Source organism: Pan paniscus, chromosome X (genome assembly GCF_029289425.2).
Source record: "Pan paniscus chromosome X, NHGRI_mPanPan1-v2.0_pri, whole genome shotgun sequence".
Taxonomy (NCBI): domain Eukaryota; kingdom Metazoa; phylum Chordata; class Mammalia; order Primates; family Hominidae; genus Pan; species Pan paniscus.
In genome coordinates, this window is record NC_073272.2 from 69324606 (window position 1) to 69349417 (window position 24812).

At 40.9% G+C, this 24812-nt stretch overlaps 1 protein-coding gene across 3 annotated transcripts in view; it reads left to right on the plus strand.

Moving 5' to 3' along the window:
* EDA (ectodysplasin A) overlaps positions 1-24812 on the plus strand; it is a 426944-nt gene that overhangs the window by 34239 nt on the left and 367893 nt on the right. The window lies entirely within an intron of this gene.

The following is a 24812-nucleotide window of genomic DNA, read 5'->3' on the forward strand; positions in this document are numbered from 1 at the left end:
TGATCTGCCTACCTCGGCCTCCCAAAGTGCTGGGATTACAGGCATGAGCCACCACACCCAGCCAATACAGTCTTTTTTGAGGGTAAGGAAAGAGGTAGTACTTATCTCAGGGAAATTCTTTAAACCAAAGAGTTGAAACTGTGGCTGCCATATCTTTATGGGAAATGTGGCTTAATGATTTATTATACTATTTGTGTTCATACAACAAAGAGCACTCCCTGTTTGCTGAGGTAGTATAGTACAAGAACATTGGATTTGGAGTAAGAAGACTTTGGTTCTACTACTTACTGTGTGACTTTGAGCAAACCATTGACTCCCTCTATGGAATAATAACATCTTTCGTCTCTCATAGGATACTAGGAATGTCAAAAGGAAGTCATAGGTGTTTGTTCACTCATTCCTTTCAAAGATACTTATTGAGTTGCTACTTTATGCCACGTATGGTATATTAGATATTGGATATATTATAGCGGCAAACAAAACAGATAGTGTCTCTGACCCTGATGTAATTCATAGTCTAATGGCAGAGCCAGCAAATATATAAGTAAATATGCACTTACAAAGGGCTATGAATGGTGGTTACCAGAGGCTGGGAAGGGTCGTAGGGAGAGGGGTCACGAAGAGGGGTTGGTTAATGGATACCAACATATAGTTAGATAGAAGGAATAAGTTCTAGTGTTTGATAGCACAATAGAGTGACTGTCATTAACAATAATTGATTGTATATTTCAAAAAGGCTAGAAGACAAGATTTGCAATGTTCTCAACACAAAGAAATGATAAATGTTTGAGGTGATGAATATCTTAATTACCCATATTCAACCATTACACATTGTATGCTTGTATCAAAATATCACATGTACTCCAAAAATATAATATGTACAACTATTATGTATCCATTAAATTAAAAAAGAAACCAAAGGGCTATGAAGAGTGCTGTGAGAGAATAATAGGGGAGGGTCTGCTTTAATTAGAATGAACAGAGAAGGTTTTGCTGAGTAGGTAGCATTGATACTGAGACATAGGATGAGAGGGGCGTTGCGGGGGGGCACATACCAGGTGATGGAAAAGCCTATGTGAAAGTCTTGAAGCAAGGAAGAGCGTGGGATGTTGGAGGAACTAGAAAAAGAGCACTGTGACTGGAAAGTAGTTAGTAAGGGGGAAAGTTAGGCAAGATGAGATTGTAAAGGCAGGGGGATCCATGGCTTCTTCACCAAAGTTCACAGTAGAGTTTGGATTCTGTTCTAAGTGAAAAGTCCTAAAACAGGAAAGAGTTTGGCATGTTCAAGGTACAAAAGGATGCCAGTGTGACTAGAGCCTAGTATGAGTAGAGGGCATGTTGGTGGGACAAGAAGTTTGAATTTTGACCTAAGTAAAATGGGAAGACATTGGAGGGTTTTAAGATTTTATAGAAACAATTAGTGCAGATGTAGATTTTTGAAGAAGATTCCTCTAGCTGATGTGTGGGAAAGGGAGAATCAAGAAGTGAAACTAGAATAGTTGGATGTTCTTTCTTTCTAGGTAAAGAAGGTGATGGCATTGGACTAATGTGGTAGTAGTGAAGGGGAAATGATGTAAAGGGGTTCAAGGCATATCTTGAACATAGAGCTGAGAGAACAAGCTTTCTGGTATTGGTATCCAGGTATATAATCTATCTACTGATGTGGGGGAAATTTGGGGGGGTCAGTTTTTGAGACTAGGGAGGTGTAGAAATCAAGACTTTAGTTTTGATGAAGTTTGCTTCTGAGAAGTTTAATAAAATGAGGAGCAAATAGTATCCATTTGTTTATTTTTACAACTTGGAATGCATTGATCTTTTATAAGAGCAGTTTCAGTGGCATGGTAGGATGGAACAGTTTAAGATAGGAGATACTGGCGTTTAAATGCCTGAGGATAATCTATAGAGTAGAGATTGCTGATGCAGGAGAGAGATGCAATAAACAAAAATATAAAGTCTTTGAAAGGGGTTGGGAGAAGAAATGGGATATAGAGCACAAATGGAAGATTTGGGCTTTGAGAGGGACAGGAGCAGTTCATCCACTCTAACAGGAGGAAAGAAGAGGAGAAAATGTGTGTAGGTGGAGATCACCTGATGAATTTGGTGGTGGGAAGTGAGGTGTGCCCACCTCTGATGATACCCTTCTCAATTAAGTATGGGGCAAGATCGTCAGGGCAGAGAGCAGAGGAGAGTGATGAAAGTTTTGAAGAGAGAAAATAGTTGTCCTGGAAAGCAGGCTTGATAAAGTTGTAGATTTCAAACAAGCAGCATTTAGTACCTATTTGAGATCTGTGATTATGAGTTTAAGTACAACCTGTCACCGAGATTGTGTGATTGCTTCTAGCAACATTTAGCTGCTCAGGTGCAAATTCAGAGCAGTCAAATGACTGAATTTATCCAGGGTCAAGGACTTGCCAGGCTAGGGCAAGCAAGTTGAGGAAGTGATTACAATGGCAAACCACTGAAAATCCTGCATAAGGAGGGAAGAGGTTGACAGATAGTGACAAAGTGGCAATTTTGGAGATTGGAGTCTTGATGAAGTTCATTTACTCATTTAACAAAGAATTTGAAAGACAGAAATTATAATACTCGGTATTGACTGGGGATAAGGGAAAATTAGAAACGGTAAAGGGATCATTAGGGACATGTTTTTGGCACAGATTAAAAAAAGGGATTCTAAATTTCTCAATATATTTCATATCTGACTACACAATCTTTCATCTTACACTTTTAGTAGATTTCTAGCTTAAATACTCCCAACAGAAAGTAGCTTTACTGTTAAACAAATTCACCATTCTTGTCTTTGACCTTTAACCTGTGGCCTCCGTGGAAGTGGTCCAGGAAATAATCTTAGAATTAATTGCTTAAACTTTCCAACTGTCTTGTTGAGTTACTGCCAGTCCATAAATATCTTAAGAAATAAAAAAGATATAGTGCTTAAAATGTGTATGAAAGTGTTAGAGAATATTATATTGCTATAATCATAGAAGCAGCTTTCATTTCATATGATTTATTATTAAGAACAAAGTCCAGTACCATGCTGTTTTGCTTACTGTAGCCTTGTAGTATAGTTTGAAGTCAGGTAGCTTTGTTCTTTTGGCTTAGGATTGACTTGGCAATTTGGGCTCTTTTTTGGTTCCATATGAACTTTAAAGTAGTTTTTTCCAATCTGTAAAGAAAGTCATTGGTAACTTGATGGGGATGGCATTGAATCTATAAATTACCTTGAGCAGTATGGCCATTTTCACAATATTGATTCTACCTACCCATGAGCATGGAATGTTCTTCCATTTGTTTGTATCCTCTTTTATTTCATTGAGCAGTGGCTGGTAGTTCTCCTTGAAGAGGTCCTTCACATCCCTTGTAAGTTGGATTCCTAGGTATTTTATTCTCTTGGAAGCAATTGTGAATGGGAGTTCACTCATGATTTGGCTCTGTTTGTCTGTTATTGGTGTATAAGAATGCTTGTGATTTTTGTACATTGATTTTGTATCCTGAGACTTTGCTGAAGTTGCTGATCAGCTTGAGGAGATTTTGGGCTGAGAAGATGGGGTTTTCTAGATATACAATCATGTCATCTGCAAACAGGGACAATTTGACTTCCTCTTTTCCTAATTGAATACCCTTTATTTCCTTCTCCTGCCTAATTGCCCTGGCCAGAACTTCCAACACTATGTTGAATAGGAGTGGTGAGAGAGGGCATCCCTATCTTGTGCCCGTTTTCAAAGGGAATGCTTCCAGTTTTTGCCCATTCAGTATGATATTGGCGGTGGGTTTGGAACAGAACAGAGCCCTCAGAAATAATGCCGCATATCTACAACTATCTGATCTTTGACAAACCTGACAAAAACAAGAAATGGGGAAAGGATTCCCTATTTAATAAATGGTGCTGGGAAAACTGGCTAGCCGTATGTAGAAAGCTGAAACTGAATCCCTTCCTTACACCTTATACAAAAATTAATTCAAGATGGATTAAAGACTTAAATGTTAGACCTAAAACCATAAAAACCCTAGAAGAAAACCTAGGCAATACCATTCAGGACATAGGCATGGGCAAGGACTTCATGTCTAAAACACCAAAAGCAATGGCAACAAAAGTCAAAATTGACAAATGGGATCTAATTAAACTAAAGAGCTTCTGCACAGCAAAAGAAACTACCATCAGAGTGAACAGGCAACCTACAGAATGGGAGAAAATTTTCACAACCTACTCATCTGACAAAGGGCTAATATCCAGAATCTACAATGAACTCAAATTTACAAGAAAAAAACAAACAACCCCATCAAAACGTGGGCAAAGGATATGAACAGACACTTCTCAAAAGAAGACATTTATGCAGCCAAAAAACACATGAAAAAATGCTCATCATCACTGGCCATCAGAGAAATGCAAATCAAAACCACCATGAGATACCATCTCACACCAGTTAGAGTGGCGATCATTAAAAAGTCAGGAAACAACAGGTGCTGGAGAGGATGTGGAGAAATAGGAACACTCTTACACTGTTGGTAGGACTGTAAACTAGTTCAACCATTGTGGAAGTCAGTGTGGCAATTCCTCAGGGATCTAGAACTAGAAATACCATTTGAACCAGCCATGCCATTACTGGGTATATACCCAAAGGATTATAAATCATGCTGCTATGAAGACACATGCACACATATGTTTATAGCGGCACTATTCACAATAGCAAAGACTTGGAACCAACCTAAATGTCCAACAACGATAGACTGGATTAAGGAAATGTGGCACATATACACCATGGAATACTATGCAGCCATAAAAAATGATGAGTTCATGTCCTTTGTAGGGACATGGATGAAACTGGAAACCATCATTCTCAGCAAACCATCGCAAGGACAAAAAACCAAACACTGCATGTTCTCACTCTGAGGTGGGAATTGAACAATGAGAACACATGGACACAGGAAGGGGAACATCACACACCGGGGACTGTTGTGGGGTGGGGGGAGGGGGGAAGGATAGCATTAGGAGATATACCTAATGCTAAATGATGAGTTAATGGGTGCAGCACACCAACATGGCACATGTATACATGTGTAACAAACCTGCACATTGTGCACATGTACCCTAAAACTTGAAGTATAATAATAATAAAATTAAAAAAAAAAAAAGAACAAAGTCCATCCTTGATTTTGGATAACACTCTCAGGTATAAACGTATTTTCTCATTTCACTTAACAAATGTTCATAAACTTCTGCTATGTGCTAGGCTAAATGCTAGAGATAGAATAGAAAATAAAACAATAGGCTGGGCGCGGTGGCTCACGCCTGGAATCCCAGCACTTTGGGAGGCCGAGTTGGGCAGATCACCTGAGATCGGGAGTTCGAGACCAGCCTGGCCAACATGGAGAAACCCCGTCTCTACTAAAAATACAAAATTAGCCTGGCATGTGGTGCATGCCTGTAATCCCAGCTACTCGGGAGGCTGAGGCAGGAGAATTGCTTGAACTGGGAGGCAGAGGTTGGTGGTGAGCCAAGATCACACCATTGCACTCTAGCCTGGGCAACGAGTGAAACTCCATCTCAAAAACAAACAAGCAATCAAAAAGACAGTAAAGGTCCCTCCCCTCAGGAATCTTACATTCCTATGCGGAGACCTTATGATTGTGTACAGAAGGTATCATTACCTTCTTTTACAGATGACAAAAGTGAAGCTCAGATTACTCAAGTCAAACTAGAAGCTAGGTCTTCAGATCCTCAGTTTTGTCTGTCTTCTGTAATGCACTGTTTCCTTTTTAGCATGATAATACCTACCTTTAGTGATCATTTTTGGATAAATCTGAAGGATTTGGACCACATATTTTCCCCATGTTTCTGAATTCATTCCAGTTGTATATGTGGTGGAGGGGGACCATCTTGAGAAAGTTCTCCACTATTATTTACATCATTAGAATATATATATATTATATATATTATATAATATATATAATATATATAATATATATTATATATATTATATAATATATATAATATATATTATATATATTATATAATATTTATATAATATATATAATATATATATTATATATATATTGCACTTTGTGATTTAAATTATGCTGCAATAGGTAAGGAGGGTGAGAGGGAGACAAACCTCACAACAAAATACCTGTTCCCCTGTCCCATTATTCATGTCTCCGTTACTCATTCTGTCCTAGGAGCTCATTCTGTCTCTCCATCTCACTGTCACTTAGGTGATAATCTACTCCATTATCCACTGATCTCCTTGCCCACCATCTAACCTACTGCCAATTTAGGCAAAATTACCCTTGTCTTTCCCTCCTAATTTCTCAAGCTCACCATTTGTCAGATATATGCCTTGTCTGTGCCTCTCAGGTAACTCAGTATTTGAGGAAATCTAGGTCTACAGCTGACCTCACAAATTCCACCTGTGCAGTACTGTGTGCACATCAAGTGTTCAAATGCTATTTCCTGACTAAAACCTATATTGAGGCATTTTTGAGCCTTTCACAATGCTCCTTAGTCCTATTAATCTAATCTTCAGAAATCTCTGTCACATGCTTTTCTATTACTACTGCCAGCACTCTAAGTCAGACCACCTGCAATGCATATACCATCAACTCCTTTTCTCTCCCTCACTTCTTTTTATTCACTTGGCAAAGTCAAAATCACAATTCTAATAACATTCTGCCTCCTTGGTGCTTTTACCCATGCAATAAAAGTGGCTGGAAAAAAACAGATGACTACACTGCCTGATCTCACTTTATGTATATATGTATGTATGTATGCATGCATTTATGTATTTTAGATTCAGGGGGTACATGTGCAGTTTTCTTATATAGGTATATTGCAGGATGCTGAGGCCTGGGGTATGATTTATCCCATCACTTAGGTAGCGAGCATCGTACTCAATAGTTTTTCAACCCCTGCGCTCCTCCCTCCCCCAGCATTCAGTAGTCCCCAGTGTCTATTGTGGCCATCTTTAGTTCCATGTGTACCCAATGTTTCACTGTCACTACAAGTGAGAACACGTGGTATTTGGTTTTCTGTTCCTGCATTAGTTTGCTTAGGATAATGGCCTCCAACTGCATCCATGTTGTTGCAAAAGGCATGATTTCATTCTTTTTTATGGCTACATAGTATTCCGTGGTGTATAGGTACCACATTTTCTTTACCCAATCCACTGTTGATGGGCACCTGGGTTGAGTCCATGTCTTAGCTATTGTGAATAGTGCTGCAATGAATATATGTGTGCATTTGTCTTTTTGGTAGAATGATTTATTTTTCTTTGGGTATATACCCAGTAATAAGATTGCTGGGTTGAATGGTAATTCTATTTTGATTTCTTTGAGAAGTCTTCTGACTGCATTTCACAGGGGCTGAACTAATTTGCATTCCCACCAACAGTGTATAAGTGTTCACTTTTCTCTGCAATCTCACCAACATGTTTGTTTGCTTACTTTATAATAAAAGCTATTCCGATTGGTGTGAGATGATATCTTATTGTGGATTTGATTTGCATTTTTCTGGTGATTAGTGATGTTGAGCATTTTTTCATGTTTATTGGCTACTTCTTTTGAGAAGTGTCTGTTCATGTCCTTTGCCCACTTTTTAATGGAGTTACTTGTTTTCTTTTCTTAAATTCCTTATGGATTCTAGATATTAGTCTTTTGTTGGATGCATATTTTGCAGATATTTTCTCCCATTCTGTAGGTTGTCTGTTTACTCTGTTGGTAGTTTCTTTCACTGTGCAGAAGCTCTTTTGTTTAATTAAGTCTCATGTGTCTATTTTTCATTTTGTTGCATTTGCTGTTGGGATCTTCATCATAAATTCCTTGCCTAGGCCAATGTCTAGAAGAGTATTTCCTAGGTTTTCTTCTAGGATTTTATAGTGGGACATCTTACATTTAAGTCTTTAAGCCATCTTGATTTAATTTTTGTACATGGTGAAAGGTAGGGAGTCAAGTTTCATTCTTCTGCATATGGTTAGCCAGTTGTCCCAGCACCATTTATTGAATAGGGTATCCTTTCTCTCCTGTTTACTTTTGTCAACTTTGTCAAAGATCAGTTGGTTGTAGGTATGCAGCTTCATTTCAGGGGTCTCTATTCTGTTCCATTGGCCTGTGGGTCTGTTTTTGTACCATGCTGTTTTGGTTACTGTAGCTTTGTAGTACAGTTTTAAGTCAGGTAATGTGATGCCTCTAGCTTTCTTTTTGCTTAGGATTGCCTTGGCTATTCAAGCTGTTTTTTGGTTCCATATGAAGCTTTGAATAGCTTTTTTTCTAATTCTGTGAAAAATGATATTGGTAATTTGATAGGAATAGCATTGACTCTGTAGATTGCTTTGGGCACTGTGGACATTTTAACAATATTGATTCTTCTAGCCCATGAGCATGGAATGCTTTTTTGTTTGCTTGTGTCATCTCTGAATTCCTTTAGTAGTATTTTGTAGGTCTCCTCATAGAGATATTTTACCTTCTTGGTTAGCTGTACTCCTAGGTATTTGTGTGTGTGTGTATGTGTGTGTGTGTGTGTGTGTATTGTAAATGGAATTGCATTCTTGATTTGGCTCTCAGCTTGAACATTATTAGTGTGTGGAAATGCTACTGATCTTTGTGCATTGATTTTGTATCCTGAGACTTTGCTGAGGTCTTATCAGATCTAGGAGTCTTTTGGCAGATTCTTTAGAGTTTTCTAGGTATTGAATCATATTGTCAGCAACAAGAGATAATTTGACTTACTCTTTTTCTATTGGGATGCCTTTTATTTCTTTCTCTCACTTTGAATTCATGAATGTAGAACTCAAGTTAGACCTTTATGCAGCCTTTCTAGTTCATTCATTCCCTTCCTTTTTAAGATTTTGTCATACTTTCTTCTCAAACTCTCGACATCACTGCCCACATGCTCACTTTCAACAGAGAACTCTGCTTCCTATGTTTGCATAGTACTAAAGAGTTTACAAAGTACTTTTGCATGCCTTTTCTGATTCTATCTCTCCCTCTTCTGCCCTTGGAAATTGCTAGTTTAAGCAGTATTCTTCTTTAGAGCAAATAACTCTTGGTTCTTCAGTTGATTCTAGTATCTAGTTTACCTCTCCTAACCATTTAAGCTGTGCAGATCAACCTGTGCTTGCATTTTGCAGTCTGTAAAAGGAGGATCCTTACACCTACCATTTTCACTTACAGGAACATTGTGTAAGCATTTGTCTTTACTCTGATTCTTTTTAAGTCTTCGACTACAAAGAAACTGATTTTCCATCCACACCCACAGCAATACAAAAGATAACCTCCCTGGACTGGAGATTCAGTGATTATTTTTTGACTCCAAAGTGTCTGATCTGCAGTTTGATAATCAAGAAAAATCCATTTTTATCGTGGCCTAGACTAGCTTCTAGTCTAAATATTAGTGTGCCCTGTTTTAATATTTCTCCATGTATTAAATCAAAGTTTTCAGAGCAAATAAAATAAGGATGAGCTTTAATTTTCTAAAAGTATTTCTTTACTAAAGGATTCCTTTTAGGTTGAACAGGTTCTTGGTAGATTTTAAATGAGTTGACTGATACAAATTCAGTTTATACTACATTTCGGGAACATCCTTTTGTTAACAATGAGCTACATTTGTACAGGCAGTCCCCAATTTTCACCACAGTGGTATTCCTGGGAACTGTTATAAAACAGATCATATTTTCCTACAGGAACAATATTACTATTGGGGTTTGTGTTCCTGACCAAAGATGTAGCATCAAATAAATCATAAATATAATCAACAATGTGACATGAAAGCAAAGATATAGGAACTAGAAATCTATAATCATTTTAAGTAGTTAAAAATTACACTCCAAATCCTACAAAATGGACACAAATATGGCATATGCAATCATTACACAAATGACACCAATGCATTAGAAAGTGTGCGTAATGCCCTTAAAATGCAACCCAATTTTACAGTAAATTTTACCAAAAATAACCTGCTAGTCACAAGGGATCTATTTGTAGTAATAAATTCTTTCTTTTTGCTATCTTGTAATGCAAAAATTCTTGTGGTGTTGGAGGCAGTGTATGGTCTAAATGATCTGACTTTGTTCCCAGACCTGGCAGTGCATCAGTCACCTGATGAGCTTTAAAGATGCAGGTTTCTGGGCCTGAACCCCAGAGATTGTCATTGAATAGGACTGTGGGGAGGCCAGGAATGTGTATTTTTAAAAGTTCCCTAGGCGATTCTGATGCACAGCCAAGTTTAGAATCCTAGGCATGGATGTGTCAGTACCTATTTATCTTTCCCATCCCTTTTTTTTTTTTTTTTTTTTATTTGAAGAGATTTATTCTGAGCCCAAAAGGAGCGACCAATGGCCTGTGATACAGCCCCAGGAGACCCTGAGAGCACACGCAGAGCACGTGCCCAAGGTGGTCAGGTTACAGCTTGCTTTTACATCTTTTTATTTATTTATTTATTTTATTGGTCATTCTTGGGTGTTTCTCACAGAGGGGGATTTGGCAGGGTCATAGGACAATAGTGGAGGGAAGGTCAGCAATAAACAAGTGAACAAAGGTCTCTGGTTTTCCTATGCAGAGGACCCTGCAGCCTTCCGCAGTGTTTGTGTCCCTGGGTACTTGAGATTAGGGAGTGGTGATGACTCTTAAGGAGCATGCTGCCTTCAAGCATCTGTTTAACAAAGCACATCTTGCACCGCCCTTAATCCATTTAACCCTGAGTGGACACAGCACATGTTTCAGAGAGCACAGGGTTGGGGGTAAGGTCACCGATTAACAGGATCACAAGGCAGAAGAATTTTTCTTAGTACAGAACAAAATGAAAAGTCTCCCGTGTGTACCTCTTTCTACACAGACACGGCAACCATCCGATTTCTCAATCTTTTCCCCACCTTTCCCCCCTTTCTATTCCACAAGACCGCCATTGTCATCATGGCCCCTTCTCAATGAGCTGTTGGGTACACCTCCCAGACGGGGTGGTGGCTGGGCAGAGGGGATCCTCACTTCCCAGTAGGGGCGGCCGGGCAGAGGCGCCCCTCACCTCCCGGACTGGGCGGCTGGCCGGGCGGGGGGCTGACCCCCCCCAACCTCCCTCCCGGATGGGGCGGCTGGCCTGGCGGGGGGCTGACCCCCCCACCTCCCTCCCGGACGGGGTGGCTGGCCGGGCAGGGGGCTGACCCCCCCACCTCCCTCCCAGACGGGGCAGCTGGCCGGGCAGAGGGGCTCCTCACTTCCCAGTAGGGGCGGCCGGGCAGAGGTGCCCCTCACCTCCCAGATGGGGCGGCTGGCCGGGCGGGGGGCTGACCCCCCCCCACCTCCCTCCCGGACGGGGCGGCTGGCCGGCTGGGGGGCTGACCCCCCCACCTCCCTCCCAGACAGGGCGGCTGGCCGGGCAGAGGGGCTCCTCACTTCCCAGTAGGGGCGGCCGGGCAGAGGCGCCCCTCACCTCCCAGATGGGGCGGCTGGCCGGGCAGGGGCTGACCCCCCCACCTCCCTCCCGGACGGGGTGGCAGGCCGGGCAGAGGGGGCTCCTCACTTCCCAGTAGGGGCGGCCGGGCAGAGGCACCCCTCACCTCCCGGACGGGGCGGCTGGCTGGACGGGGGGCTGACCCCCCCACCTCCCTCCCGGTCGGGGCGGCTGGCCTGGCTGGGGGCTGACCCCCCCACCTCCCTCCCGGACAGGGCGGCTGGCCGGGCGAGGGGCTGACCCCCCCACCTCCCTCCCGGACGGGGCGGCTGGCCGGGCAGAGGGGCTCCTCACTTCCCAGTAGGGGCGGCCGGGCAGAGGCGCCCCTCACCTCCCGGACGGGGTGGCTGGCCGGCCGGGGGGCTGACCCCCCCACCTCCCTCCCGGACGGGGCGGCTGGCCAGGCGGGGGGCTGACCCCCCCCACCTCCCTCCCAGATGGGGCAGCTGGCCTGGCGGGGGCTGACCCCCACCTCCCTCCCGGATGGGGTGGCTGGCCTGGCGGGGGCTGACCCCCACCTCCCTCCCAGATGGGGTGGCTGCCAGGCGGAGACGCTCCTCACTTCCCAGACGGGGTGGCTGCCGGTCAGAGGGGCTCCTCACTTCTCAGACGGTGCGGCTGCCGGGCAGAGGGGCTCCTCACTTCTCATATGGGGCGGTTGCCAGGTGGAGGGTCTCCTCACTTCTCAGACAGGGCGGCCGGGCAGAGACGCTCCTCACCTCCCAGACGGGGTCGTGGCCGGGTAGAGGCGCTCCTCACATCCCAGACGGGGTGGCGGGGCAGAGGCACTCCCCACATCTCAGACGATGGGCGGCCGGGCAGAGACACTCCTCACTTCCTAGATGGGATGGCGACCGGGAAGAGGCGCTCCTCACTTCCTAGATGGGATGGCGGCCGGGCAGAGATGCTCCTCACTTTCCAGACTGGGTAGCCAGGCAGAGGGGCTCCTCACATCCCAGAGGATGGGCAGCCAGGCAGAGATGCTCCTCACTTCCCAGACGGGGTGGCGGCCGGGCAGAGGCTGCAATCTCGGCACTTTGGGAGGCCAAGGCAGGCGGCTGGGAGGTGGAGGTTGCAGCAAGCCGAGATCACGCCACTGCACTCCAGCCTGGGCACCATTGAGCACTGAGTGAACCAGACTCCGTCTGCCATCCCGGCACCTCGGGAGGCCGAGGCTGGCAGATCACTCGCGGTTAGGAGCTGGAGACCAGCCCGGCCAACACAGCGAAACCCCATCTCCACCAAAAAAATATGAAAACCAGTCAGGCGTGGTGGCGCACGCCTGCAATCGCAGGCACTCGGCAGGCTGAGGCAGGAGAATCAGGCAGGGAGGCTGCAGTGAGCCAAGATGGCAGCAGTACAGTCCAGCTTCCGCTCGGCATCAGTGGGGGAGAGGGAGAGGGAGAGGGAGAGGGAGAGGGAGAGGAGGGAGGGAGGGAGGGAGAGGAGGGAGGGAGAGGTCCCATCCCTTTTTTTCAGCAAGCTCATACATTCAGAATCATTCCACCGACCATAACATTTGTGCTGGTAATAGGTTTAATAAGTGTTTCCAAGGTGTTTCTTTCATTGAAAAACATTTTAAAAAGTAAAGGCTGTCTTGAAGTTTGAAAAACATTTTAGTAAGTGAGGATGAAGTCCACATTTCTCTACTCACCCACTCCTATATGTAGCTTTGAATAGGCTTAGGTATTAAATCATGTCTTAGGAAGTGACAGTTTTTTTGACAGCCATCAGAGTTCTTTGTAGTTGATTGGGAATCAAGAAGAATTGCTAGGTCATTAATCCCTAGTATTTTTTTTAATTTTAAAAAATTTATTCTTTTTTTATTATACTTTAAGTTCTAGGGTACATGTGCACAATGTGCAGGTTTGTTACATATGTATACATGTGCCATGTTGGTGTGCTGCACCCATTAACTTGTCATTTACATTAGGCATATCTCCTAATGCTATCCCTCCCCACTCCCCCCACCCCACAACAGGCCCCGGTGTGTGATGTTCCCCACCCTGTGTCCAAGTGTTCTCATTGTTCAATTCCCACCTATGAGTGAGTACATATGGTGTTTGGTTTTCTGTCATTGCGATAGTTTGCTGAGAATGATGGTTTCCAGCTTCATCCATGTCCCTACAAAGGGCAGGAACTCATCCTTTTTTATGGCTGCATAGTATTCCACGGTGTATATGTGCCACATTTTCTTAATCTAGTCTATCATTGGTGGACATTTGTGTTGGTTCCAAGTCTTTGCTATTGTGAATAGTGCCGCAATAAACATACGTGTGCATGTGTCTTTATAGCAGCATGATTTATAATCCTTTGGGTATATACCTATCCAGTAATGGGATGGCTGGGTCAAATGGTATTTCTAGTTCTAGATCCTTGAGGAATCGCCACACTGTCTTCCACAATGGTTGAACTAGTTTACAGTCCCACCAACAGTGTAAAAGCATTCCTATTTTTCCACATCCTCTCCAGCACCTGTTGTTTCCTGACTTTTTAATGATCGCCACTCTAACTGGTGTGAGATGGTATCTCATGGTGGTTTTGATTTGCATTTCTCTGATGGCCAGTGATGATGAGCATTTTTTCATGTGTTTTTTGGCTGCATAAATGTCTTCTTTTGAGAAGTGTCTGTTCATATCCTTTGCCCACTTTTTGATGGGGTTGTTTGATTTTTTCTTGTAAATTTGTTTGAGTTCTTTGTAGATTCTGGATATTAGCCCTTTGTCAGATGGGTAGATTGTAAAAATTTTCTCCCACTCTGTAGGTTGCCTGATGGTAGTTTCTTTTGCTGTGCACTCTGATGGTGGTTTCTTTTGCTGTGCAGAAGCTCTTTAGTTTAATTAGATCCCATTTGTCAATTTTGGCTTTTGTTGCCATTGCTTTTGGTGTTTTAGTCATGAAGTCCTTGCCCATGCCTATGTCCTGAATGGTATTACCTAGGTTTTCTTCTAGGGTTTTTATGGTTTTAGGTCTAAGATTTGAGTCTTTAATCCATTTAGAATTAATTTTTGTATATGGTGTAAGGAAGGGATCCAGTTTTAGCTTTCTACATATGGCTAGCCAGTTTTCCCAGCACCATTTATTGAATAGGGAATCCTTTACCCATTTCTTGTTTTTGTCAGGTTTGTCAAAGATCAGATGGTTGTAGATGTGTGGTATTATTTCTGAGGGCTCTGTTCTGTTCCCTTGGTCTATATCTCTGTTTTGGTACCAGTACCATGCTGTTTTGGTTACTGTAGCCTTGTAGTATAGTTTGAAGTCAGGTAGTGTGATGCCTCCAGCTTTGTTCTTTTGGCTTAGGATTAATCACTAGTATATTTTTAAAAATATATTTCATTGTGTATATTTAAGGTATACAACATAATGTTATGGGATACATATACATAGTAAAAAGATAATTACAGTGAAACAAACTAATGTATCCATCATCTCACATAGTTACCTATTTTTTTGTTTCTGTAGCAAGAGCAGCTAAAATTTACTTATTTAGCATGAATCCCAAATACAGTACAATTTTATTACATATACTCCTCATGTTGTACATTAGATCTCTAGACTTGTTTATCCTATATATCTGCTATTTGTTATCCTCTGACCTGCATCTCTCCATTTTCTCCCTCAAGCCCCCACCCATAGTAATCACTGTTGTGTTCTCTATCTTCATATGTTTGAATTTTTAAGATTCTGCATATAAGTGATGTCATGTGATATGGTTTGGCTGTGTCCCCACCCAAATCTCATCTTGAATTGTAGCTCCCATAATTCCCACATATCATGGGAGGAACCTGGTGGAAGGCAATTGAATCGTGGTGGAGGTCTTTCCTGTGCTGTTCTCATGATAGTGAGTGAGTTCTCATGAGATCTGATGGTTTTATAAAGGGGAGTTCCCCTGCACATGCCTTCTCTTGCCTGCTGCAATGTAAGATGTGTCTTGCTTCTCCTTCACCATCTGCCATGATTGTGAGGCCTCCCAGCCATGTGAAACTGTGAGTCCATTAAACCTCTTTCCTTTATAAATTACCCAGTCTCAGATATGTCTTTATTAGCAGCGTGAAAACAGACTAATACAGTAAATTGGCACCGAGGTAGTGGGACATTGCTGTAAAGATACCCAAAAATGTGGAAGCGTCTTTAGAACTGGGTATCAGGCAGAGGTTGGAACAGTTTAGAGCACTCAGAAGAAGTCAGGAAAACATGGGAAAGTTTGGAACTTCCTAGAGACTTGTTGAATGGCTTTAACCAAAATGCTGATAGTGATATGGACAAAAAAAGTTCAGGCTGAAGTGCTCTCAGATGGAGATGAGGAACTTGTTGGGAACTGGAGCAAAGATGACTCTTGCTATGTTTTAACACAGAGACTGATGGCATATTGCCCCTGCCCTAGAGATGTGTGGAACTTTGAACTTGAGAAAATTCTAGGAAGAAATTTCTAAGCAGTAAAGCATTCAAGAAGTGACTTGGATAGTGTTAAAAGCATTCAGTTTTATGTATTCACAAAGATATGGTTTGGAATTGGAACTTATGTTTAAAAGGGTAGCAGAGCATAAAAGTTTGGAAAATTTGTAGCTGGATGATGCGACAGAAAATAAGAACCCATTTTCTGAGGAGAAATTCAAGCTGGCTGCAGAAATTTACATAAGTAATGAGGAGCCAAATGTTAATTGCCAAGACAATAGGGGAAATGTCTCCAGGGTATGTCAGAGGTTTCCACGGCAGCCCCTGCCCTCACAGGCCCAAGGCATAGGAGGAAAAAATGGTTTCGTGAGCCTGGGTCCAGGGATCCCCCTGCTGTATGTGCAGCCCAGGGACTTGGTGTCCTGTGTCCCAGCTGCTTCAGCTGTGGCTAAAAGGGGCCAAGGTACAACTCGGCCTGTGACTTCAGAGGGTGCAAGCCCCAATTTTTGGCAGCTTCCATGTGGTATTGAGCCTGCGGATGCACAGAAGTCAAGAATTGAAGTTTGGAGGCCTCTGCCTAGATTTCAGAGGATGTATGGAAATGCCTGGATGTCCAGGCAAAGATTGCTGCAGCAGTGGGGCCTTCATGGAGAACCTCTGCTAGGGCAGTGCAGAAGGGAAATGTGGGGTGCAAGCCCTCAGCCAGAATCCTTACTGGGGCACTGCCTGGTGGAGCTATGAGAAGGCCACTGTCCTCCAGACCCCAGAATTGTAGATCCACTGACAGCTTGTACTGTGTACCTAGAAAAGCCACAGACACTCAACGCCAGCCTGTTAAAGCAGCCAGGAGGGGGCTGTACCCTGCAAAGCCACAGGGGTGGAGCTGCCCAAGGCCATGGGAGCCCACCTCTTGCATCAGCGTTACCTGGATGTGAGACATGGAATTCAAAGGAGATAATTTTGGAGCTCTAAGATTTAACTGCCCTGCTGGATTTTGGACTTGCATGAGGCCTGAAGCCCCTTCGTTTTGGCCATTTCTTCTATTTGGAATGAGTATATTTACCCAATGCCTGTACCCCCACTGTATCTGGGAAGTAACTAACTTGCTTTTGATTTTACAGGCTCATAGGCAAAAGGGACTTGCCTTGTGTCAAATGAGACTTTGATCTGTGGACTTTTGAGTTAATGCTGAAATGAGTTAAGACTTTAGGGGACTGTTGGGAAAGCATGATTGGTTTTGAAATGTGAGGACATGAGACTTGGGAAGGGCCAACGGTGGAATGATATGGTTTGGCTGTGTCGCCACCCAAATCTCATCTTGAATTGTAGCTCTTATAATTCCCACGTGTCATGGGAGGGACCCTGTAGGAGGTATTTGAATCAAGGGGCGTGTCTTTTCCACGCTGTTCTCTTGATAGTAAGTGAGTTTTCGTGAGATCTGATGATTTTATAAAGGGGAGATCCCCTGCACATGCCCTCTCTTGCCTGCTGCCATGTAAGACATGTCTTGCTTGCCCTTTGCCTTCCGCCATGATTGTGAGGCCTCCCCTGCCATGTGGAACTATGAGTCAATTAAACCCTTTTCCTTTATAAATTACTCATCCTTATGTCTTTATTAGCAGCATGAGAACACCTAATACATCATGCAATATTTTTCTTTCTGTGTCTGGCTTATTTCACTTAGCATAACGTCCTCCAGGCTTATCCATGTTGTGGCAAATGGCAAGATCTCATTTCTTTTTAGGCCAAATAATATTTCATTGTGTGTGTGTGTGTTACACACTATAGTTTCTTTATCCATTTGTCCATTGATGAACATTTAAGTTGTTTCCATATCTTGGCTATTGTGAACAATGCTGCAGTGAACATGAGAGTGCAGATATCTTTATGAGGTGGTGATTTCATTGCTTTTGGGTATATGCCCAGAGAGGGTCATATGGTAGTTCTATTTTTAATTTATTTAGAAACCTCTGTATTGTTTTCCATAATGGTCATACCAATCTACATCCCTACCAGCAGTGTACGAGAGTTCTCTTTTCTCCACGCCTATGGCAACATTGTTATCTTTTGACTTTTTGATAATAGCCATTCTAGTGGGTGTGAAGTGGTATCTCATAGTGGCTTTGATTTGCCTTTCCCTGGTGACTAATGATGTAGAGCATTTTTTCATATGCTCATTGGAGATTTTTATGTATTCTTTAAAGAAATATCTATTCAGGTCTTCTGACCATTTTGTAGTTAGTCTACTATTGAGTTGTATGAGTTCTTTATACATTTTGGATGTTAATCTCTTGTCAGATATATGATTTGCAAATATTTTCTCCCAATACATAGACTGCCATTTCATTTTGTTGATTGTTTCCTTTTCTGTGCAGAAGCTTTTTAGTTTGTTGTAGTCTCATTTATTTAATTTTCCTTTTGTGGCTTGAGCTTTTAGTGTGATATGTAAAAAATCATTGTCAAGGCCAACATCCAGGAGTTTTTCTCTTATATTCCCTTCAAAAAGTTTTATAATCTCTGGTCTTACATTTAGGTCTTTTATCCATTTGAATTTATTATGGTATAAGCTAAAGGTTCAATTTTATTCTTTTGCATGTGGAAATCCAGTTTTTCCAGCACCATTTATTGAAGAGACTACCCTTTCCCCATTGTGTTCTCTTGGTGCCGTTGTCACAAAGTAATTGACTGTATATGTTTGGATTTTTTCCTGGGCGCTCTATTCTGTTTCACTGGTCTATGTGTCTGTTTTTATGCCAGAACAATACCATTTTGATTACTATAGGTTTGTAATATAATAAATTATATAATATAATCAGGAAGTATGATGCCTCCAATTTTGTTTTCCTTTCTCAGAATTGTTTTGTTTATTCAAGGTCTTTTATGTTTCCATACAAATTTTAGGATAGTTTTTGCTATTTCTGTGAACAATGCCATTGGGATTTTGATTGGGATTGCACTGAATCAGTATATTATTTTGGATAGTATGGACATTTCATCAATATTAATTTTTCCAATCGATGAGCATGGGATATCTTTCCATTTATTGGTATCTTTTTCAGTTTATTTCATCAGTGTTTTGCAGTTTTGGGTATACATATCTTTCACCTCATTGGTTAAATTTATTAAGTATGTTTTCGATGCTATCATAAATGGGATTGTTTATTTCTTTTTCAGTTAGGTAATTATTTTTGTATAAAAATGTTACTTTTTTTGTATGTTGATTTTGTATCCTGCAACTTTACTGAATTCATTTATTAGTTCTAACAGTTTTTTATGGACTTGGGGTTTTTTACATATAAGATCATCTCATCTGCAAATAGAGATAATTTTACTTCTTCCTTTCTTATTTGGGTATCTTTTGTTTCTTTTTCTTGGCTGATTGTTCTGTCTAGTACTTTCAGTACTATGTTGAATAGAGGTGGTGGGAGTAGGCATTCCTGCCTTGTATCACATTGTAGTGGACAAGCTGTAAGTTTCTCCTTATTGATTATAAGGTTAGCTGTGGGTTTTTCATAAAATGGCCTTACATTATGTTGAGGAACATTAATACCTAAACTTTTGAAAGTTTTTGTCAAAAAAGGATGTTGGGCTTTTTTGAATGCTTTTTCTGCATCAATTGAGATGATCATGTGGTTTTTATCTTTCATTTTGTTAATGTCATATGTATCACATGGATTGATTTGCTTATGTTAAACCAGTCTTGCATAACAGGGATAATTCCCACTTGGTCAGCTTATATAATCTTTTTGATGTATTGTTGGATTTTGTTTCCTAATATTTTATTGAGGAGTTTTTGCATTAATATTCATCAGTAGCCTTTAGTTTTCTTTTCTTGTGATGTCTTTATCAAGCTTAAGAATTCAGGTGGTGCTGGCCTCATAACATGTGTTGGGAAGTATTCCTGCTAGCTCTGTTTTTAGAAGAGTTTAAGAAGTATTGGTGTTAATTCTTCTTTGAGTGTTTGGTAGAATTTAGTCATGAAGCTACCTGGTTTTGGGTGTTTCTTTGTTGTGAGATTTTTAATTACTTCTTTAATCTGTTTATTTGTTATTAGTCTGTTCAAGCTTTCTATTTCTTCCTGACTCAATCTTGGTAGGTTGTATTTTTCTAGGAATTTATCTATTTCCTCTAGGTTATCCAATTCGTTGGCATATCATTGTTCATAATAGTCTCTTTTAATTTCTTTTTCTTTTTTTTTTTGAAATGGAGTCTCGCTCTGTCGCCCAGGCTGGAGTGCAGTGGTGCGATCTCGGCTCAAGCTTTGCCTCCCAGGTTCATGCCATTCTCCTGCCTCAGCCTCCTGAGTAGCTGAGACTACAGGTGCCCACCACCACGCCCAGCTAATTTTTTTTTATTTTTAGTAGAGACAGGGTTTCACCATGTTAGCCAGGATGGTCTCGATCTCCTGATCTCGTGATCCCCCCACCTCGACCTCCCAAAGTGTTGGGATTACAGGCGTGAGCCACCGTGCCTGGCCGTCTCTTTTAATTTCTTAAGTGTCTTATAATTTTTTCACTTTCACTTTCATTCTATTTGAGCCTTTTCTATTTTTATCTTAGACTGGCTAAGGATTTGTTAATATTGTTTATTTTTTTCAAACAACCAACTCTTAGTTTTATTGATTTTTTCTATGATTTTTCTGTTCTCTGTTTATTTCTGTTCTGATTTTTATGATTTCTTTCCTTCTTCTAATTTTGGGTTTAGTTTGTGCTTCTTTTATTAATTACTTAAGGCATAATGTTAGACTATTTATTTGGGACCTGTCTTAATTCATTTTGTGTTGCTATAACTGAATACCACAGACTGCGCAATTTATAAGAAAAGATAAATGTTTCTTGTAGTTCTGGAGGCTGGGAAGTCCAAGATTGAGGGGGCTGCATCTGGCGAGGGCCTTCTTGCTGTGTCACTCCATGGCAGAAGGTGGAAGGACAAAAAAGTATGAGAGAGCAAGATGGGGCCAAACTGGCTTTTATAACAAGCCCACTCTCACAATAACTAATTCACTCTCACAGTAATAACAACCTATTCATGAGGGCAAAGTCCTCATTACCTAGTCATCTCTTGTTAGGCCCACCTCCCATCAATGTTGCATTGGGGACTAAGTTTCTAACACCATGAACTTTGAAGGACACATTCAAACAATATCAGGATCCTTCTTCATTTTTAATGTAGGCATTTATTGCTATAAATTCCCCTTTTAGAACTGATTTTGCCATATCCCATAGGTTTTGGTGTGTTGTGTTTTCATTATCGCTTGTCTCAAGATATTTTCAAATTGCCCTTTTGATTTCTTCTTTGATCCAGGGCATGTTTAGTTATTTGTGAATTTTCCAAGATTTCTTACTGTTATTGATTTCTAGTTTTTTTATAATTATGGTCTAAAGTGACACTAGATATGATTTCAATCTTTCTCAATTTATTAAGACTCGTTTTGTGGCCTAACATGGCCTATCCTGGAGAATGTTCCATGTGCATTAGAGAAAAATGTATATTCAGCTGCTCTTGGATGGAAAGGTTTTTTTATACATTTGTTAGGCCCATTTGATCAGAAGTACAATTTAAATCCAGTATTTCCTTATGAATTTTCTGTCTGGTTGATCTACCCATTGATCTACCCATTGAAGAAAGTGAGATACTGAAGTTCCCTACTATTTTTTTTGGAGATGGAGTCTCACCCTGTCACCCAGGCTGGAGTGCAATGGCGTGATCTTGGCTCACTGCAACCTCCATCTCCCAGGTTTAAATGATTCTCCTGCCTCAGCCTCCCGAGTAGCTGGGATTATAGGTGTCCACCACCACGCCCAGCTAATTTTTATATTTTGAGTAGATGGGGTTTCACCGTGTTAGCCAGGATGATCTTGAACTCTTGATCTCGTGATCTGCCCACCTTGGCCTCCCAAAGTGCTGGGATTACAGGCTTGAGCCACCACGCCCAGCCTGAAGTTCCCTACTATTATTGTATTGCTATCGATTTCTCCTTTTATGTCCATTCATATTTACTTTATGTATTTAGGTGCTCCAATGTTAGATTCCTATATATTTATAATTGTTATGTTTTCTTGATGAATTGACTTCTTTATCATTAAACAATGACCTTCTGTGTTTCTTGTAAAAATTTTTGACTGGAAGTCTATTTTGTCAGATATAAAGATATAAGCATAGCCACTTTGCTCTCTTTTGGTTACCATTTGTGTAGAATAGCTTTTCCCATTCCTTTGCTTTCAGCCTATGGCCTTAAAGCTTAAGTGGGTACCCTGTAGACACCATATAGTTGGACCTTTTTTTTTTTTAAATCCATTCGACTACTCTATGTCTTTTGATTGGAGAAGTTAATTCACTTACATTCAAGGTTATTATTAATAGGTAAAGACTTACTACTGCCATTTTGTTTATTATTTATGGTTGTTTTTTAGCTTCTTTGTTCCCTTCTTTCTCTGTTGTCTATCTTTGTGATTTGATACTTTTCTGTAGTGCTGAACTTTGAGTCCTCTCTGTTTATCATTTGTATATCTGCTGTAGGTTTTTGTTTTATGTTTACTGTGATGCTTACATAAAACATCTTATAGTTATAATAAACTATTTTAAGCTAATTTCAACTTCTATCACATGCAGAAACTAGACTTTTACCTTTGTTTTCCACAATTTATATTTTTGATGTAACAATTTACATCTTTTTATATTGGGTATTTTTAACAACTTATTATAATTTTAGTTATTGTTAACCATCTTTTTTTCTTTTTCTTTTTCTTTTCAACTTTTATTTTAGATTCACATGGTACATGTGTAGGTTTGTTAACTGGGAATATTGCATGATGCTGAGGTTTGGGGTATGAATGATTCTATCACCCAAGCACTGAGCATAGTACCTAATAGTTAATTTTTCAACCCTTGCCCCCTACCCCATTCCCTTCTCTAATTGTTCCCAGTTTCTATTGTTGCTATCTTTATGTCTATGAGTTGTTCACTGTTTTGACTTATAACCATACTAGAGTTATGTATGATTTACACACCATTACAACAGTATTGGAATATTCTGGATTTGAGTATGTATTTACCTCTACCAGTAAGTTTTAGATTTTCATATGTATTCATAATAGTAATTATCTTCTTTATGTTTCAACTTGAAGAACTTCCTTAAGCATTTCTTGTAGGGCAGGTCCAGTGGTGATGAATTCCTTAAATTTTTTCTTGTCTGGGAAAAACTGTCTCCTTCATTTCTGAATGACAGACTTGCTGGGTATAGTATTCTTGGCTGACTGTTTTTTTTTTTTTCTTTCAGGACTTTGACTACATCATTTCATTCTCTTATGGCCTACAAGGTTTCTGCTGAGAAATCCACTGATATTCTAATGGATATTCCTTTGTATGTGACTTGACATTTTTCTCTTGCTGGTTTTAAAGTTTTCTCTTTGACTTTTGACAGTTTGATGATAGTGTACCTTAGAGAGGGCTCCTTTGGGTAGTAACTGTTTGCGAACTTTTGAGCTTTGTGAATCTGGATGTTGATATCTCTCCCAAGACTTGGGAAGTTGTCAGCAATTGTTTCATTAAATAATGTTTCTGTCCCTTTCTCTATCTCTTCTCCTTTGAAAATCCCATAATGTGAAAGTTTGTTTAATGTTTGCTTAATGATGCTCCTTAAGTCCCATAGGCTGTTTTCACTCTTTTTCATTCCTTTTATTTTTACTGAGTCATTTCAAAAAAAAAAAAACCACCATCTTCAGGTTGACAGATTCTTTCTTCTGTTTGATCTAGTCTGCTATTGAAGTTCTCTCTATTGTATTTTTTTAATTTTGCTGATTGAACTTTTCAGCTCCAGGATTTATTTTTGGTTCTTTTTAATGATATCTCTTTGTTGAATTTATCACTCAGATCATAAATTATTCTCCAATTTCATTGAATTGTTTCTATATCTTCTGTGGTATCTTGCTCAATTTCCTTAACATTAATATTTTGAACTCATTTTCAGGTAATTTGTAAGTTTACATTTATTTGGGGTTAATTATTGGAGAATTATTCCATTCCTCTGGTAGTGTCATGCTTCCTTGCTTTTTCATGTTTTTTGTGTGTGTCCCTGCATTGATGGCTGTGCATCAGTTGGTGTAGTCACCTCTTCCAAACTTTACAGAGTGGTTTTTGTATGGGAAGACATTCACCTGAAGATGGGCCTGAGGGTGACAATTGAGCAGACTATGGTGACTCTCATTCCATGTGGGCGCAATGGTGTAGTCTTTGTGCAGCTTATTTAGTTGTAATCAATGTCTATGAAGACTGCAGAAGCCTCAGTAGTCTAGGCTACTGGAGTTTGTTGCAGTGATGGTGGCTTCATAGGTTATTAGGGCAACAGCTTTAGGGATCCTCCTGGTCTTACTTTTCCCACAGTGGGGTGTCTGAGCTGTGGGTATCTGTGTTGGTGTCAGATCTGACATGGCCAATAGGCAGCCACAGTGGTACTTAGATCCAGGGCACAGGTGCTCAGAGCAGCTGTGAAGGTGATTTCCTGGGTGCAGGGTCTTGTGAAACTATGGTAGCACACAAAACTTGAGGCATACGTTCACTCTCCAAGGCATGAATGACTGTAGTTTTCCCACTAACCAGGGACTGTTGCTCTGTGGCACACTTCAGAAGGTTGGGTCCAGGGGACTGTGATATAGCTGTGGTTCTAACCAGCTAATTCCAAGCTGGTTCCAAGCTGATTCTGAATGGGGGAATAGGGTGGCAGAGGCAAGGTGTTTCTTTCCCTTCCCTAAGCAGCCATCCTGGGTTTGTGTGCTCTATAGGTTTTCTGCTGCTTCTTTGATGTTCTCTGGTGCTCTCCTTTAGTCATTTCTGTCAAAAATGTAGTCATTTATTCATTGTTTTGTTTTTGTGTGTGTGTGGTAGATAAAACAGTACTGGGAACTTCTCTTTGGCCATCTTGCTAATGTCATTCTTTTTTTCCTCTCAATCACTAGTCTTTTCAAAAGAAACTCCATGTGTC